The sequence below is a fragment of the Myotis brandtii genome, unplaced genomic scaffold (genome assembly GCF_000412655.1).
Source record: "Myotis brandtii unplaced genomic scaffold, ASM41265v1 scaffold328, whole genome shotgun sequence".
NCBI classification, from domain to species: Eukaryota; Metazoa; Chordata; class Mammalia; order Chiroptera; family Vespertilionidae; genus Myotis; species Myotis brandtii.
In genome coordinates this window covers 2,408,417-2,426,996 of record NW_005362626.1, presented here as the reverse complement: position 1 = coordinate 2,426,996, position 18,580 = coordinate 2,408,417, and the positions used below count along the sequence as shown (strand labels likewise).

General features: G+C 40.8%; 1 protein-coding gene across 2 annotated transcripts in view; it reads left to right on the top strand.

The window, feature by feature from the left end:
- Positions 1-18,580, top strand: part of SEMA5A (sema domain, seven thrombospondin repeats (type 1 and type 1-like), transmembrane domain (TM) and short cytoplasmic domain, (semaphorin) 5A) — a 312,698-nt gene that overhangs the window by 91,163 nt on the left and 202,955 nt on the right. The gene's annotated exons all lie outside the window — the stretch shown is intronic.

Sequence of the window (18,580 nt, the reverse complement as noted above, 5' to 3'; positions counted from 1 at the left end):
AGCATGCGGTGCCCAGATCAACATATCTGAGCTCCCTCTCCTCAGGTTCACAGAAGGTTCCATAGCCCTGCTGGCTGCCACATTTACAAGGGGGGCTCTGAGTCAGTGCTTTCTTTGCTCCTTGAATCAAAAAAGTTTTGAGGTAAATATATCTCATCATCTACCTCATTACCCCAATAGAGAGGCTCTGTTATAGAGTCTAGGGGTGCTCATTGCACTACAGAGGCACAGAGCACCCCAAACATAGTCCAAAGAACTCGTCTAACATTCATCACTTTTTCTTGTTTCCCAGTGTTCACAATTTATTCACTTAGTTATTCGTTGAAACAGCACTCATTCATTTACTAAGTACATTTTCATTGAGTGAGTGCCTCCTTTATGTCAATTTTGCATCAGGCACTGGGAATATAGGAAGTGGGAAGACAGATGTGTAAACAGGGTCATGGGGCCTCATTGGGCAAAGCTTGTGCATCATACGCACATGGGAGGGGTCCTTCATCTTGTCTAAGGAGACCCAGGGAGGCCTCCTGGAGGAGTTGTTATTGCAGCTGGCTTCTGAAGGGTGGCAACGGAGCACCAGGTGAGAAAAGGTAGATAAAGGAAGCTCTGGAGAGTCCCTGGACCAACAGGCCTTGATACAGTCAGAGTCCAAAGTGCACGTTCGATGGCAGGAAGATGGGGGTTAGAGCTAACAGGGAGCTAGATCAGTGTAGTTTGCTGAGGTTTCATCTAAGGATGCTGATGTGGAGTCAGAGGCAGGGGGCGCTGGATGGCCAAGGCACTGAGAGAGTGACCTTTGGCATAGCTGGGGAGCAGTGGTGCAGATGCGAGAGAGTGGTGGCCAAACCAAAGTTGTAGCAGAAGGGACAGGGGGAAGCATAGTCAAGAAGAGGAACTAACAAGGTTCTGTGAATGGAAGGGGCAGGTGACCCTGCAGTGTGCTCCAGGATGATCCACTGTCTTCATTTGTTTTAGTTGAATTTCAGCACCAAAAAAGGCATTCTCATAATTTCTGTGCAAATGTGAGTTACAAAGGAAATCTACTGGATGAATCTACTGTGAGTTAAACAACTTTAGTTAAAAAAAATGAGATTAGAAAGTTATCTGTAAATATTCATCCTATATACTATATGATGTAGAGAGAAATAATTTGCCTTATATATTTTAAGAGATGAAAGATTCAAATGCTCCTCTCATCTTTGCACTGGGCACCCGCCCGACCAGGGCTGTGTGTCTCCTTTAGTAGGAGCTATTCCCACAGTCAGGAGAATGCTGGGGCTTTTACCCTGACATCAATTAAATGACAGCTTCTTCCATAACAGTTCCTCCTACCCTCTCTTGTCACCCTAATCCTTTGGACAAACTCAACATTTGAAAAGAGGTTTATATTTACGCCAGACTTTATAAAGATATTGCCAGGCTCTCCCGTCCCAGCTATCTTTAATGTAATACTGTTTATGTTTAGGGAAGAACAAAAATAGAAATGTTTATACCCGGTGGGGTGAGAAAAGAACTAATGCAAGCTGGCACCATCAGCTTGGTGGATCCTGTTTGTGCAAACAATTCTTGTTAATTATAGGCCTTCTAAATGGACAGCTTTATTATACTGACCATATGTAATTAACTTGACTTTTCTTTCTCTAGGTATGAAAATAGAATGCATTGCAATTTCCCCTTTACTTATTCTCAAGCAAGGACTGCATATCCTTTAGTGGACACAGTCTAGCATTCATCTTTTTTTTTTTCTTTAGAAGTTCTGAAATCACTGTATGGCATTAAATTGAATAGGCCTAGTATATCAAAAATAGAATTATAATTATGAAAAGTCAGTTAAAAGGAGGGTGAACGGTAAAATGAAATGAGATTTTTAATGGCTTGTCGGCAGTTATAATTAATGAGATGGAGCTTGGGCCATGGATGTGACCTTCAGGTAGGCATGGGACGAAGGCCTGTGTGAGTGGGCCCCTGAAGGAGAATGATTTTTCAGAAGACAGTTCCTCTCTACATCTTGCCAGCTTCTGCCTTCCCCTCGGTCAGGACTTTTTCTCGAATTTGGGCTCCTAGGTGTGGTCAGGAAGCTGCGGTCCCATCATTGGGTGCATGAGAGCATCCCTGCAGGAGGCAAAGCAGGCCCAGCGTACAGGCCCGGGAAGAAGGCAGAGCCGCAGCTAGATAGCGACGCCTGGATTTGAGAAGCCACTTGTTATCTTGCTCATAATAGGAAACTGCTTTTCATGACAATGTTAATTCAGAGGTCGACCCACTTCAGTTTATGCTTTACGCAGTGATTTTCTTTGAACACTAGTTGCAAACAAAGAGAGAACGAGACAAAGGCATGCTGGCTTCAGCGCCTGATACCATCCAACTGCACAACCTCCTCGCACACTGAGTGGGTTCCTGAGGCTATAAGAATTGTTTTTGTCTGATAAACACAGGTCCCTTTGAACTCTGTGGGGGTTCTTTTCCACTAGCACTTTCTTATAACTGTATGCAAAGTCTTTTTTTTTTTCCTGGTCTGATTTGGAATCTAAAGAGTCTACATATGAGCCTACCCCCACCTCCTTCATCCTTTTGTTAAAGCATAAAACATTGTAGTTACTGTAACATCTGTTATGTTTCATACCCCGAGGCACAGGCAGGCAGAGCTAAATTTCTTCACACACGCACACACATGCTAGCTTCTTTTCCTGCTCGTGCACATAAAATGGGTTGACTGGAAGGCAGAACAAATCCGAACAAATATCTAGCAACTGGTTCACAAAGGCTGTTAGTTACCCATCTGATTACTACCAACAACAGTCTGTCTTTCAAGGGAGCTCACAGAGAGGAAGAGCATCCTCAGTGAGGCTGGGACCTACCTGAGATTATAAGATGTCACTTCTGGGGAAAGAATTGGGGTGAGAAGGGGAGGTTAGAATTTATATTTATGGCACTAGAAATAGTATCCTCTTGGGAGACACCTAAAAAGCACATGCAGATAAATGGCTTATTATCTCAGGAATGCGTTAAATAGTCAAATTAATTCTGAGATCAATACCATTATGGCTGTTAGCTCTACGATTCTACAGTGACCTATAGGAGTTGTAGAAGATTGGAGAGGAGTAACATGCCCACACTCAGGAAGAAGGTGGAATTCTTACCTTCATTCTTGCCTGCGTTTATTGTTCCTTTGCTCATATTCCACAAATGTCTAGTGACCCTTCAGTGTGGGATCCAATTTTCCTCTTGTTCTCACCTGCTTTCTTTAATATCCCAATCAGAACTGTATTCACTGTCATCTATGTGTTGATGGATATCACATTTTTATCTGCAGTTCAACCACACCTGAACCACAGAACCACCTGCACCTACCTAGTCATCTCTCCATTGGGATTTCCAGTGGGGATCTCCTCTCAGGCATCCATAAAAGAACTGTTGGGTTGTTTCCAAACCCCCAAACCTGTTTTTCCTCCAATCTGTCCTATCTCAGAAATGCCCTCAGAAGTTGAGCTGCTCTAGTAGAAGCTTGGGTGTCATCCCTAATTCCTTACATTCCTTATTTCCCCAATTAGTTTAAAACATCTCAATCTGTCCTTCTCTCCTTCTCCCTGGACTGCATTCTATGTCCCCTGTGGTCCATCCTCCACACAATGGCCATAGGAGCTTTTTAAAGCACAAAGTGCCCTGACTAGGTGGCTCAATTGTGATGTTTCTCTCTCTCTCTCTCTCTCCCCCCCCTCCTTTTCATCTCTCTCTAAAATCAATAAACATATTCTCAAGTGAGGATTAAAAAAAATAAAAAAATGGGGAAAGAATTCTAACCACCCCTCTCACCCCAATTCTTTCTCCATTTCCTCCCCCTTCCACCCCTTGGCATACACCTTGGTTTCCTTGTGCCATAGAACAGGGTTTGTGAGAACAAGAGCTCACCTCCATTTACTGTGAATATTTTCTTGGAACCCAGCACAGCCACTCCTTTACATTTGCCTGCAGTGACAGCAGCAGAGTGGAGTAGCTATGACAGAGGCCATACGGCCTGCAAAGCCTAAAATGCTATCAGTACCTTTACAGCAAGAGTTTTCTAATTGCTCACACTGAATAAGATCTACACCTTTCACCTTGACCTGCAGGACTCTACTTGAACTGTCAGCCTCCCCCTCGGCTCTCCTGGCCTTTCCTCTCATACGCCCCTGCCTTGTTTCTGTTGCTCAGTTATCCTGATTCATCCCCACCTCAGGGCCTCCCCGCAGAATGCCCTTCTCCCAGGTGGCTTTTTCCTGTCACTCAGATCTCAGCTTAATGTCTCCTCAGCAGTTCCTTGGAGACTGCATAACATCACTCTGAGCCTCAGTCTAAAAATCGTCCTGTGTTATTTACCAGTACACCATGGCACTTACTACTTCTTTTATTGATTCTGTCCTTGTCACTAGAATATCCACCTAATGAGATGAAGAACCTTCTCTCTTTACTTTCCTGTAGTGTCTCTAGTTCCAAGCAAGGCCAGACACAGCGTCGTTACATGTGTTTGCTGAAGGAAGGCTGTCATGCCCCTGGCGGCGGATGGCCCAGTGAGGGAACATTAATGGGATCAAGCAAGTGATTAGAGTTGACCATGATGAATGCCATGAAATTGGGCACAGAGCAGCAAGGGTCTCTGAAGTCTTTTGGGGACACATCAGGAAATGAGTACATGCACTTCTCAAGAAAAATTGAAAACAAGATTAGAAATGTGGCTGTGACACTGAATTCACAATTCTCTGCAAGGAATTCATAAATACAGCTCCTGCTCCGTGTGCAGTGGCTTGTTGCATGCTCAGAAGCAGAGGAGCTATTAGACAACCAGGTGCTGGTATCTGGAATGAGAAAAACCACAGCTTCACCAAAAATAAACCAAAGGGGGCAAAACAAAAGAAAAAACAGCATTTATTTTCCCTGTGTCCTCTGACCATACATCACCTGTCAACCTGTCCTTGTCAAGGTTGGTGATTTGAAGGTGTGAGTGCAGAGTTCTCTTGGGCATGCTGGGCCAATACAGAAATTCACTTCTGCCGGCAAGAACAATCCTCAAGCCATAAATGTCAGCTTGTGTTTCACATTTAAAACATATGCTTTTAACATCTTGAGTGTTTGACTTGGGGCTATTGGTACCTAAGTAGGCCTGCGAGTGAGGCGTGTAAATTTTATGAAACCACAGATAACATCAACTAATAGGCCATGCTAGGAGTTCTAGAAGGTTTGCTTTTTCTCTGGGAGGAAATGGAAGTATAGTAATTAGCTGGGGTTTCAAGATGTTTTGTGTGACTGTGTAGAGAACACTCCATGTTTGTCCATGAGTTGGGTAATTATTTCCTGTATGCCTTTCTCGTTTTAGTGGAAAGAAGCTCGGGCCATGTAAAACTCATGGAATGAAACATTCTGGAAATGCTATTATGTATTGATGCCATGCGATGTGTTGTAAATCATGTACTGTGAGGGGTGGGGGGTTCTGTCTAGACTAGACTACATTGATGTCTGCCTGGGTGAATGTCAGTAAGTCCCCTTGCTCTTCTGGACTCCACATTTCTTTCTTTTTTTAATTTAAATTCTTTATTGTTTAAAGTGTTACATAAGTCTCCTTTACCGGCAGATGCCCTCACCTCCCCACCCGCTCCATCTGTGTCCATTGGTTATGCCCATATGCATGCATACAAGTCCTTTGGTTGATCTCTTACCCCCTTACCCCCTGCCTTTTCTCATAGGTTGGACAGTCTATTTGATACTTCTATGACTCTGGTTCTATTTTTGTTCATCAGTTTATGTTCATTATATTCCACAAATGAGTGAGATCATGTGTTATTTATCTTTCTCTGACTGGCTTATTTTGCTTAGCATAATGCTCTCTAGTTCCATCCATGCTGTCGCAAATCGTAAGAATTCCTTCTTTTTTACAGCAACGCAGTATTCCATTGTATAGCTGTACCACAGTTTTCTAATACACTCATCTGCTGATGGGCACTTAGGCTGTTTCCAAATCTTAGCTGTGGTAAATTGTGCTGCTATGAACATAGGGGTGCATATATCCTTTCTCATTGGTGTTTCTGATTTTTTGGGATATATTCCTAGAAGTGGAATTACTGGGTCAAATGGAAGTTCCATTTTTAATTTTTTGAGGAAACGCCATTCTGTTTTCCAGAGTGGCTGTACATTTCTTCCTCCTCTCTGAAATCAATATATATATTGATTTCAGAGAGGAAGGGAGAGGGAGAGAGAGAGGAACATCAATGATGAGAGAGAATCATTGACTGGCTTCCTCCTGCATGCCCCACACTGGGAATTGAGCCTGCAACCTGGACATGTGCCCTGATTGGGAATGGAACCTTGACCTCCTGGTTCATAGGTGGACACTCAACCACCTGGCTATGCTGGTCAGGCTCCAAATTTCTCATTGATAAAATGAGGCATCTAAGTGAATGTGTTCAGAGGTTGCTTCTTACTTTAAGGTTATGCATTATTTTTGTCTTCGTTACTAAAGGATTAGTATTTTTGATGACATATTTATTGAGCTCTTACTCTATGACAGTCTAGAGCAGAGGTTGGCACCTTTTTTTTTTTTTTTTTTTTTTTTTTTGCTGTGCAGGACCAGAGGGTAAATCTTCTAGACCTTGGAAAGCAAATTATCTATATTACTAGTAGACTATGCCGGTGTAGCACAAATTCAGCCACAGAGCATACATAAACAATGGGCAGGGCTGTTCACCATAAAAATGTATTTACAAAAAACAGGTGATGAGCAAGATTTGGCCCATGGACCATCATTTGCCAATCCTTGTTCTAGAATCTAGACTAACAATTATACTCTCTAAATATTACAGCTGGCTTTAAAAATAAATTTACATTATTTAGATATAAACTCTTTCACATGTAAACCACTTAGAAATGTGATAGAATATAGTCTATAAATGCTACTTAAAAGTAATCACCAATCAATAAATGTAATAGACAGGCATTGTTCGTTGAGAAGAAGGGATGGAGAATGGTGCGTGAGGTCATTAAGGAAGGATACAGGTGTATTCTAGGATTACATTGTGCCTTGAAGTTTTCAACATTATATTCATTCAAGGTCTGTTGCACTGCATATTAGAACAGAGATATTAACAAAAGTACACAATACTTTTCAGTGGCTTTCTACCTGTTATGTTTGTTAGAGAGCAGGAGGGAAGCAGGAGGGAAGATCATTCAGAAAGGGAAGATCATTCATGTTGGCCATGTGGGGAGGTGAGAGAGTGAGGAGCTGCTTATGGAGTGACTGAGGGGCCTGAGTTGGGGAAAAACAGAAGAGAAGTGAAGAGCAGGTGAGTTTCAGAGGCACTGACAGCCAGGCCCAGGCAGTTTGACAGCCCGTGGAACCTTGCAAGCGGAGAATGACAGTGCAAGCAGAGCACAGCTTTGCCTTCCAAAGGCTGGTGTGGAGTCCATGCGTCTGGAATTGCATAGGACACCGTAAGCTAATGTGCCTTCATCTGTGTGTGCAAATTTCATGAGAACTGGGGCACTCATGATGCTGAATCTGACTTTTCTCCTTTCCAGTCTTCCTAAAAGATTTATCCAAAGTAGATTTCATTTTGCCTTTCTTCATTGAATATTGCTGTTAATTATTCACAAGACTGGAACAATGTGGGATGCCTGCCACTTTTGTTAAGCTATAGGCATCTTGTTGGTTTCTGTGGAAGAATACAAGGTAAACATTCTTAAGTAGAGAATTTTTTGTACTGGTTTAGAAAAAAAAATGAGGTTGCTGTGGGCTGTAAAATATGTGAGGAAAGAACACAATGAAATGCACTGATTGTATTATGAATGATATTTATCTGTTTTCCAGCCATATGTCTGTTTCAGCTCATATAAAGAATTTGGCGAGCTTGATCCTATGAAAGAATTGCCCCTTTGGAAAAGCTTTAGACTGGCCCCCTAGGAGACTCTTATGCTATCCCGGAGAACTGAGATCTCTTCTCAGATAAGCAGGTTAAATAATCCCCTGATAAAGTGAGAGAGTGATTCTGTGTCTTTCTGACTCATGCAGACCAACATATCTGTATTTGAATAGCTTCCAAGAAAATGTACATGGGTTTTATTATTATACTGATTATCATCACAAGAGGAATGACCTCCCAGTTAGGGGTTCCCATAACCACCCTCGGGTCCAATGATTTCACTAGAAATGTTGTTATACTCATAGTTACCATTTATTACAGAAGAAGGATACACATGAAAATTAGAAAAGTTAAGTGCATAGAGCAAAGTCTGGGAGAGTCCAGGTGTAAGCTTCTATTTGTCCCCTCCTAGTTGAGTGATCTGGACAGTGCTCAATTCTCTTGGCAATGATATGTGACAATATGTATGGAATAGTGCCAACCAGAGAATCTCACTTGAGCCTCAGTGTCCAGGGTTTGTTTGTTTTTTTTCTCCTCAGTCAATAGCCATGGAATGCTCATGCGACTACCTTAGTTAATTCAGTCTCTAGCCTTTGTAGAGGTCAAACTGACACAACATCGTCAAAGTCTCCACCATGAGTCACATTGCTAACAGAGGATCTGGGATGGCCCAAGGCCCTCAAGTATACTAGGGCACTTTTATCAGACAGGATATCTCAAGGTCTTAAAAATGATCTCCCAGTAGACAGTGAGGGGTCACACTTTTCTTTGGAATATGCAAGGATTGAGCACCTCAGACCTATGTAACCTCTCACTGAATTGATAAAGTTCTGCCAAAGAGTGGTCCCTAATCAGTTCATTTTGAATGGTTGGTCATGGCTTTCTTCCTTTGGCAGGGCTTTCACACCCTTAGCAGGTAGACTGTGATTTACATTAAATTGTATGTAAGAGGAGATTAAAATTGATGATCAATATTCTGCCTGGTACTCAGGGTGTTGTCAAAAGATACAATTGGGCCATCCTCATGGTACAACTGTGAGATAGGTGAAAACCCCCCTTTACTGCCTAGAGTGGCAAGGGTGGGAACTTGAGACCCTCCCATGCCTTAGGTACTCTGCTGAATGCTTCATGGGAATTGATTTACATGTTCTTCTCAACATCAACTATTGTTTTCTTGTTTCCCCTCAATTTTATAGTTTGTTAAGAAAAAAGTGAGGCAACTGGTGGTGGCCTCAAAGTCCCACACATCAAAAGTTCTGCATCTAAGATTTAACCCAAGTCAGTCAAACTCTGAGGACCATGTTACTTTCATTAATGATTGGGCAAATGGAGGGCAGGTTTGTTGGAATTAGTCTGATTTATTTGCAGTGTTAATGGCAAATAAAGCCATTTGGTTCTGAGAAGACCCAGAAATCATTGGTTCTGAGAAGACCCAGAAATCATTCGTTTTTCCATACTGGATATGATAGAACAATGTCTCTATGTGAACAAGAAAGCCCTGTTCTTAATACCTAGATGTGCACTGTCCAGTAGAGTAGCTGCTAGCCATGATTGGCTGCTGAGGCCTTGAAATGTTGATAGTCCAAATTGAGATGAGCAGTAGCATAAAGTCCACACTGGATCCTCGAGGACTTAGAACATACACATGAGATGAAGATGTCTCAATTTTTATCTTATTGATAATATGCTGAAATGATATCTTGGATATACCGGGTTAAACAAATTAATTGTGCCTGCTTCTTAACATTTTTTAATGTAGGTATTGGAAAATACAACATTACATGTGTAGGCCATATTATTACCTTTTATTGGACAGCATGCCTCAGAGCATTTATCATCACACTTTCCTTGGGACCAGCTAGCATTTCTCTCCTTCAGTTTACCTCTCTTGTGTGTATGTCACTTCTTTTTAGCTAAATGATTATATACCTCAAAGACAAATGTGTGTCTTACATTGCGTCCTAGCCACTACCTACCATGGGTAGCATGTAGCGGGTACTCAAAAAACGTTTGCTGACTACAGAAATAAATTACAGTGCTGCCTCAACATTCTTGCTGTGTATGACCCTAATGCTTATCCCTAAAGTTCCTAGAAAAATCTGGTCTGTCTTGGAAAACATTTTATTTCTGGTGTATAGATAAAGTGAGCACTTCTGCAAAAAGACCACCTTGGGACTCAGTGGAATGTCTTTGGTAAGGAAACTTTTTTGCACAATCTGGGCTTGTCTCCTGAGTTCTTGCAGCTTGCTCCTTCCCTGGAACCCTGAGATCTGCAGAGGTAGTAGCTTAGATGAGAAGATACAGATTTTCCACTATCAAACAGAGAGAGAAGAAACTGATAGTCCAAACTGAGTGTGAATTGCGAGAAAGAGGTATTAGCGCCAGGAAATGGTTTTTTTTCTTAAAGCTGAGGTCTGGCAGTTCCTGAATATGTGGCAAAACTAAGTGTAGGAATATTTTAAACCAAGTGCCCTAAGGTTCTAAGCGATGCCTGGAATGATCTTGTGCAGTCCCAGTAGTTCCCGGGAGGCGGGGTGGGCAAATGGTCAGCACCACTTCCACAGCAAGCACATGGCCACTCCTGCAATAATCCAAGTGCCTGTCGAATAGAAATGGTTCATTTTTATATTTTTAGTCATATTAACACCATTTGTAATTCTAAAGTTATAAATCTAAAGGAAATTGCTTTTTAATGTCCTCTGGCACAACATTAAGATTTTGCAATTAGATTTTATAGCCTACAGTCATATGCTGCAGGTCACAAGGCAAAATTAAGACTCCTCTGCACCAGGAAAGTTTCCTGTAGATGGTGCGGGGTACTTACTCATAAGCCACACAGAGTTTGAGGCAGGGCAGCAAATTAAGACTCCTCTGCACCAGGAAAGTTTCCTGTAGGTGGTGCGGGGTACTTATAAGCCACACAGAGTTTGAGGCAGGGCAGTCCTGGCACCACCTTCATAGCCTGGAGGACCAAGCTGGTCAGAGTTCAGGAGTCTGAGGGTCTTGGCCTATGAATTTGTATGATCTTTTAAAGAAAGTCTGTCTTGGTGGGTGGCTAAGTAGAAATTGCTTCTTGTGTGAGTTGTCCAGCAATAAATACCTGCCACTGATTAGTTTGGTTCTTATCCTGCAGTTACTCGGAATAATTGCTCCATGTGGTCTAATGAAATAGGAGGTTTCCATGATCTGCAATGTTAGACAAAGGGAAGGCAGCACCAGTTGGCCAGGAGGAGCTGGAACCTAGCTTATTGACATCCCAGAAGCGTCTTTTACCCCTTGCCAGTTGTGTCCAGGTAACCTTGCACAACTCAGAATTTCTTGGGCTGCAGGGGCCTGGACCCCCACCTAATGTTAATATTTAGATCCTGAGATTGAACAAGTCTTTCTGTTCTGGCCAGAAATTCACGCAAGCAAGCGAGAGCTTGGGGAAACAGTGGGAATCATGAATTCCACTGGATTCAGAATGGGAGTACGTTTCAACTGGTCACGATGGTAGTTGATTGCAGTGAAATTTTGCTTCCTAAATTTCTCTTATAGTACATGTCCAGGAAAAATATCAAACACAAATTATTTAATTCTGTATTAATCTGCAATAACTTAACTTTGAAAAAATATGTCTGAAAGTCACACAAGAATCCCTTCGATGAGTACAGCGTGCCCTCAGCCTGCCCCCAGCCAGCCTTTTTCTAACCCTGCCTCCCCATGCTGGCTTGCCTCTCCTGCCCTTTCTGGAATAGTGTATGCATTCTTTCCTATAATTTAACAGGTTTGTGGCTATTATTTAGTGCTTACTTACACTGTGAACATATAGTCTACCGTGCTTTCCAGGCTGTAAGACATAGCTTAAAATGAGACTTGTGGTTTTTAAATTAGGTTTGAGTTAAGAAGACCCAGATCAGGAATGCTTCAAGTGAAGTGAAGGATCACGGCTTTTGGTTTCTTAGAAATCCAGCGGGCAGGCTGTGCAAGATGAAGCAGTGAACGTCAGAAGAACCCATTTGCAGTGTACAGATATTTTACAAACTTGCAGCTCCTGGGTTTTTCCATGTGCAGAATGGATTAAGTGTGTTACATGTCTTTGCAAAGAAAACGTGACAGAACCCCTGACTCACATGGAGCAGAGATGAAACTGACAGAACCCCTGACTCACGTGGAGCAGGTCTTTGCAAAGAAAACGTGACAGAACCCCTGACTCACGTGGAGCAAAGATGCAACTAAAAACAAAGATGACGTGAGACAGCACTGTTCGCAAGTTAAAACAGTGATTTAATGTGTCATGCTTACAAATAAAAACGTCAATGAGAGAAGCTTTATGCATTTTTGATATGTTGGGTTTTTTTTGCTTTTACTGATATAAAGATGTTTAGTGTATATTTTATATATACAAAGTAAATATATGTAATATCCAGTATATACTTATGCAAATACACATGTATATAAGCATATATATGTGAATGAACATATTGATGACTGTATCTAGACATAACTATGTATAAATATATATATACACATCTGCATCTAGATATAAGTATATGTAAATATATACTTATATATACTTACCCATTTATATATCTGTGCATGTGTATGTGTATAAACATGTATATATATACATTCATACACATATATATGAATACATTATACCTAAATATAGATATAGTTATTTTGGTCCCTTAAAATACTATATTTGGAGAGTTGTATGTGCTCTGATAGAGACTAAACCATGGTCTTCCCACTTGGTTATTCTGCTAGTGCTGGGCTGGGGAAGATAGAGATCGGTAAAAAAGTCACAGGACTAGATTGTCCTCTTTGCCACTCATTGGCATGTGGCTTTGGGAGGTCATGTAACTTCTTTGCCCTTTGCTTTATCAACTATGAAGTCCAGGGGGTCGATTGCAGGATAGCCAGTGTCATGTCCTGCTGGAATGACTTTGATTCTACTAAGTCCCAGATAGGAGTTACAGTGAAAATAACTGAGCTTGAACATTTGGAGGAACAAGATTGGCTTGCTATTTTTCAACCCTGCTACAAAGCTAAAGTTAGGCAGAGTGTGTTTGCCTATTTCTAAGTGAACTGATATAACCAGGCGCTGTCTTGGAAAAGACATGATGAAGGAGAGTAATTTTCCACTGTTGGGTTCTTCCGCCGCATGCCTTGTTGTGTGTGGTGACCCTGGTTTCTCTCTGCCTTGCTCTGGGACCTTCCTTTTTCCAGTTGTGCCCTGCCCACTGGGCAAATTGAGCCATTCTTTCCTGTCTCCATCTGAAAAACCCCACCAATTTCCTGCTTTCCAATTTAGCTCTTTTGGTGGGTGGCAAGTGCTGTTTTCAATAAATTATTCCATGCTGATATATTACTAGGTGCTAAGGATTAATGTATTTTATACATTCCTTGGAAAATTGGTTTTAAATTTGGATGTTATGGGAACATTTTTGGCGTCCTATTTTGGTTTAAATTCCAGCTTATCTGCTTACCACTTATGTTACATTTGGCAAGATATATAACTTGTCAAAATCTCAAGGTTTTTAACTTTTACTTTTTATTTGTACAAGAAAGATTTTAGATCTGGCTTTACAGGATTATGAACATTAAACAAAAGAAATTGTTAACATGTAAAAATATCTAACCAGTTCCTAAAACCAAGTAAACACTGAAAATATAGACAGTAAGAAAATAAGTGTAAATAAGACACATCAGTTATTCTGATTTCTTTTTTCATGAGCATCAGTGTTTGTGAATTTGCATATTTCCTCTCTGATGAGGTGTTTTGCCTTGGCCTGCCACTCAACAAACACATGTGGCTTTGGGACTGCAGAGGTAAGAATGTCAACAACTGTAGAAACTTTTTATAAGATTTTATTTGAGCCAAAATCATAACAGTTGCCAGGGAGCAAGATCTCCAGTGCTCAGGAAAATAACAGTTTTTCAGTTTCTTTTATGTATTTAAAATTAAGGAGTGAATTTAAGGAAGATTAATGAAGGTGGGAGAAAGCAAGGTGGGGATTGGATTACAGGAGAGTTAACAAGATTATATGCTCCCTTGAGGGTGGGTACACTTATTTCCATGGTGTGTTAACCTAGATGCACAGAAACAATGGATAGGGCTTGCTTAAGGCAAAGATAAACCTTTTACTAACAAATTATATGCCTGGGTGTGACTTACCCACCTGACCTATCCAGTTAGGAATTTATGATCAGATCGCCCTGTGAAGTTACTTTCCCTAGAACCCTTTTTTTTTCTCCACAAGACTGAAATCTGTTGTCATCACTTACAGAATTTCGGACAGGACTCAGGTAGTTGAAAGCTGATGTATCTTATTTTAGGGGGTGAAACATGGCATGTGGGTGCTGCCGACCCACTGCGGGAAGTGCACTTGACTTGCTGTGAGTGACTGTGGGTGGGACAGGCCTGGAAAAGCAGGCAGGAAAGCAGGAGGAAGGAACATGGTAGCAGTCTGGTCGCAGTGCACTAACCCGGCACAGTCCTGCCATGCTTTTCTTCTTCTTATGGCTTTTTAAAATTCCACTCCTTTGTTTTCCGATCATATTTTTAGCTCAGAGCGCATTGGTCAAATGGGTTATGTGATGCACTGAAGCTGAAAATGAAGTCCCTAGAAGGGAGATGCAGGCCAACTCTATAGAGTAATAGTTATCTTTGCAATAGGATGGTTCCTTTCACCACCTGGGGAAAGAAAGGGCAGGCAAGGACAATTTCCAGCATGCCCAGCCAAGAGTACACCCTGCCTTGCTCCCTCTGCCCCGCCATGCCATGCCCTCCCCTGACCCCCCCGCCTCCCCACAGAAGGGTCCTTCTGCAGAAGGTGAGAACCCAGCTCCTGCATTTTCAGAACAGTGTCCTGTGCCCCCATATCACAGCTGAATGCTTAGACTGCTTAGAAATCCAGCCATTGCTCCTTCCCCTTTTCATTCCAGAATGTTCTTCACTCCAATAAAGCCGATCAGTGATGGTATTGACATTTTCTTCCCCCTTATTTACATAAAGACCCTTGGATCATAAAACCTTAGGAGTGAAGATGGTGAAAGTTGTGGAACTTAACTGACTTATAGATTATGGTTATTAATAATAACAACAGTAAAGACAATAAATGTTGTATTTATAGGTTGGCATAGTAGCTGGCTTTGGGAGAGTCCATCTTTAGCAACTGTATCTTACTTTTCTCTATTTAGTGAAAATAAACTCATTTTTCAACTGAAGAGGCCGTGCATTTTTTTTCTTCCTCATACTTTTAAAATGTGTCACATAGGAAGGTACAGTTTTGATTTACGTCAGCTTAAGAGTCTAGTGTAGTGGCTACAAACACCACCTCCCAAATCAGGAGCTGAATCTTACTAGCTGTTGACCTTGGCAAGACTTGGTTTCCTCACCTACAATAGGGTGGGTGTGAGAAATCAGGAATTAAAATGTGTCAAGTACGTAGAATAGCACCTAGCAGATGGCATGCACTGTTTAAATGTTAGCTATTTTTGTTAGCTGCTTTACCAATAATCATGTCGTCAGCTTTATTATTATCTCCATGTGTGGTGTTAGATATCGATTGAATCAAAATATAATTTCATGAGAATTGGGAAGAGTAAACCTTGATTTGCATTTTTTTTATTAAAAAATCTTTATTGTTAAAAGTATTACAGATGTCCCCTTTTTCCCCCATTGACTCCTTCTAACCTGTACCTGCTCCCACCCCCTCCCCAGGCCGTCACCACTCTATTGTCTGTGTCCATGGGTTATGTATATATGCTTTGGATAAGCTCTCCCCACCCACCTACCCACCCACCCCCACCTTCCCTCTGAGATTTGACAGTCTGTTCCTTGCTTCTATGTCTCTGGATCTATTTTGTTCATCAGTTTATTTTGTTCTTTAGATTCCACATATGAGTGAGATCATGTGATATTTTGGTGCCACCTGTGCTTCTGTGCTTCCCCACCTTCCTTTGGGCCCTTCTAGTTGAACCTGTGACTCAGTTTCCAGTATGGATTTCAAGTTTGCCAAAGAGGTTTTGTTGCCCTACTTACTTGATTCCTTAATTGACTAAAATTTGAAGGAGAAAAAAATGAAACTCAGGCCACTCAGAGCCGATGTTAATTCCACCAGAGAAGTTTCCGATCAGTGTTTGCCCGCAATCTGCTGGATCTCAGGTGACCAGTGCTGCCACCCAGCCAGGCAGAGCCATCCATCAGGTTTTTGGAAGGACTGTCAGGTTTTGGACAGGTGCTGTTCTTCATCAGCACAATCTCCTGTGATCCTTACTTATCAAGCACTAAAAGGTTTTCTTGGCTTATAGCCATCATTACCTTGGATATCTTTAGAGTGCTTTTTTAAAAAAGCAACTTTTACTCCTTTTTCTTTTTTTTTGGGTGGCGGGGAGGTGACTAACTTGAATCTATGAAGCTAGTCTCTAGTTTATATATGCGAATTATTTGGACCACGTTTATTAATACTGGGTATATGTTTATAAAAGTAATTTTTCTTGAAGCTGTGACACTAGGTTCTTTTAAAGATTGAATCAGTACACTTTTGATAGATGTTACTAAGCATTTATGTTGGTGCTTAAATAGTAGTAAGAAAAGGCAACATGAATCATTGCAGCTCATTTTGCAATAGAAAATCAGTGCCAGAGGCCATATTTCTTTCTTTTTTTTTTCTTTTCTTAAACATGTATTTATATGCGTGTTTTTTTGAGAGAGAGGAAGAGAGGGAAAGAGAGGAACATCAATTGGTTGCCTCTCATATACACCCTGACTTCGGATCGAACTCACCAGCCAGGGCTGCCAGGGGCCATATTTTAACAATCATGTTTGTGCAATGAATGGATTAACTAGGATGATCACTATTAAATATGAAACACTATAGATAAAGTATTCAATTAAAATGTACAGATTTTATGTTACTATTTAATTTCCACACTGGTCATATTGTCTTCCATATTTAAGTTCCATTTCATCATATGGTTCTTTCAGTAAGATCACATTCAGCAAGATCAGAAGAGAGGGACAGGAGGAAAAGGTGAACACATTACTTGGGGAAAATGAGCATGTATTAAGAAAGGCAATGTAATTGAAAATTATACCTCCCTCATTCACTACCTGCTGTGTCCCATCCCCAGATCCCCCCACTCTCCCTGGCCTTTCTTTGGCCTCTGATGAGCTTACTCACCACCACCTGCCCTGGTCCTCTCTCCTCTCTTGACTCTGTACTCTCCTAGTTCTTCTTTTGAGCCCATAACTATTCATTTTCTGATTCCTTAGAAAGCAGGATCAATAAATCTTCATGCTACTATTGAATTCTGTTATTGTGTTGGTGAATTCTATGGATAGATTTTCTGATGTTAAGGTTTTCTGAGCCATCCTTGTTTTTCTGAATTAAACATATCACATATGAAAATGTGTGTGTGTGTGTGTGTGTGTATGTGTATGATATGCTAATATTTAGCTGTGTTCTTAAATGAGATGGCCCCTAATTTTTCTTCCTCATAGTGCCCTTGTCTAGCCTTAGTATCAAGATTATCAAGATCATAATAGCCTCAAAACTGCAGAAATAAGAGCTTTGACTAATCTCTGAAATAATTTATATAAAATTGCAATTACATGTTTCTTCAGGAATTGGTAAAACTTAAATGTAAAACTGAGCCTGTAGCCCTTTCTGACATACTGTGCTTGGAAGTTTATTATATATTTTGTTTGGGTGTTTGAAACTCTAATAACAAAAGAGTGTGATGAAAAGTATTTTAAATGTATTCTAATGAGGGGACTATGCATATTCTTATAGGTTGAGGGAAAGGGACATTATAATAGGAGGGTAATCAGAGGATACAAGAGGTAATTTAGGGTTAGGGTCAAAGACCAGGGAGGAGAATGGATTGAAACCAAGTTGCAGGGACTGATCGTCCAAAAGTGGACAGAGTGTGATGATTCTGATCCTATAGGAGAAGTGGAGGCGATAGGTATAGATGCAGGTATTTTTCAGTTAGACAGATGGGTTCGTAGGAACTTTGTCCAAAGGTCCTCATGGGATCCAGTGAGTAAGAAGGCTCTGTGATGCACAAAGTTGAGCTAGACAGACCTTGTGGAGGAATGTGTATGAAAATCAAAAACGGACAAAATATGCAGATTACCCAACTTGGATGTAGTACTAACCATAAAAATATACAGTTTTAATGGGGAAGCTAGTTAGCAATTTAAATAAGGAAAATTGAACAATATTGACAGAACTATATGCTGTTAACTCATTTTCACCTCTTTGCATGACTTCTTTTATTATTTTAATATTTTAAGAAGTAGTGTAACCATTGCTCAGTATAGAATTTAAAACCTGAAATATGTGTCTTTAGCCTTTTTTTTTTTTGGTCACTCTCATTCAATTCTTTTAAATGAAAATAAAGATAACTGCATGGGAAAGGAGTTAACTCAAATCTTTCCTTCCCTTTTACCTAAGCCCCAAATCATCTCTCCTTTCTATGTATGAATATTTCCTGTAACGGTATAACCACCTGCATTTATAAATACTGTGTTTAAGGGAGATTTTAGCACTAGTTCCCTAAGTGGATTAATAAACTCCTAGGACTGTTTATTAATACCTTTTTATAGTTCCAGTGCCTTTTACATACTTTGCTATAAATAAGTACTTGGTTTCAATTGACTTGCTTATAAGATGAAAAGTTTATATAAAGTACTAAAAAAA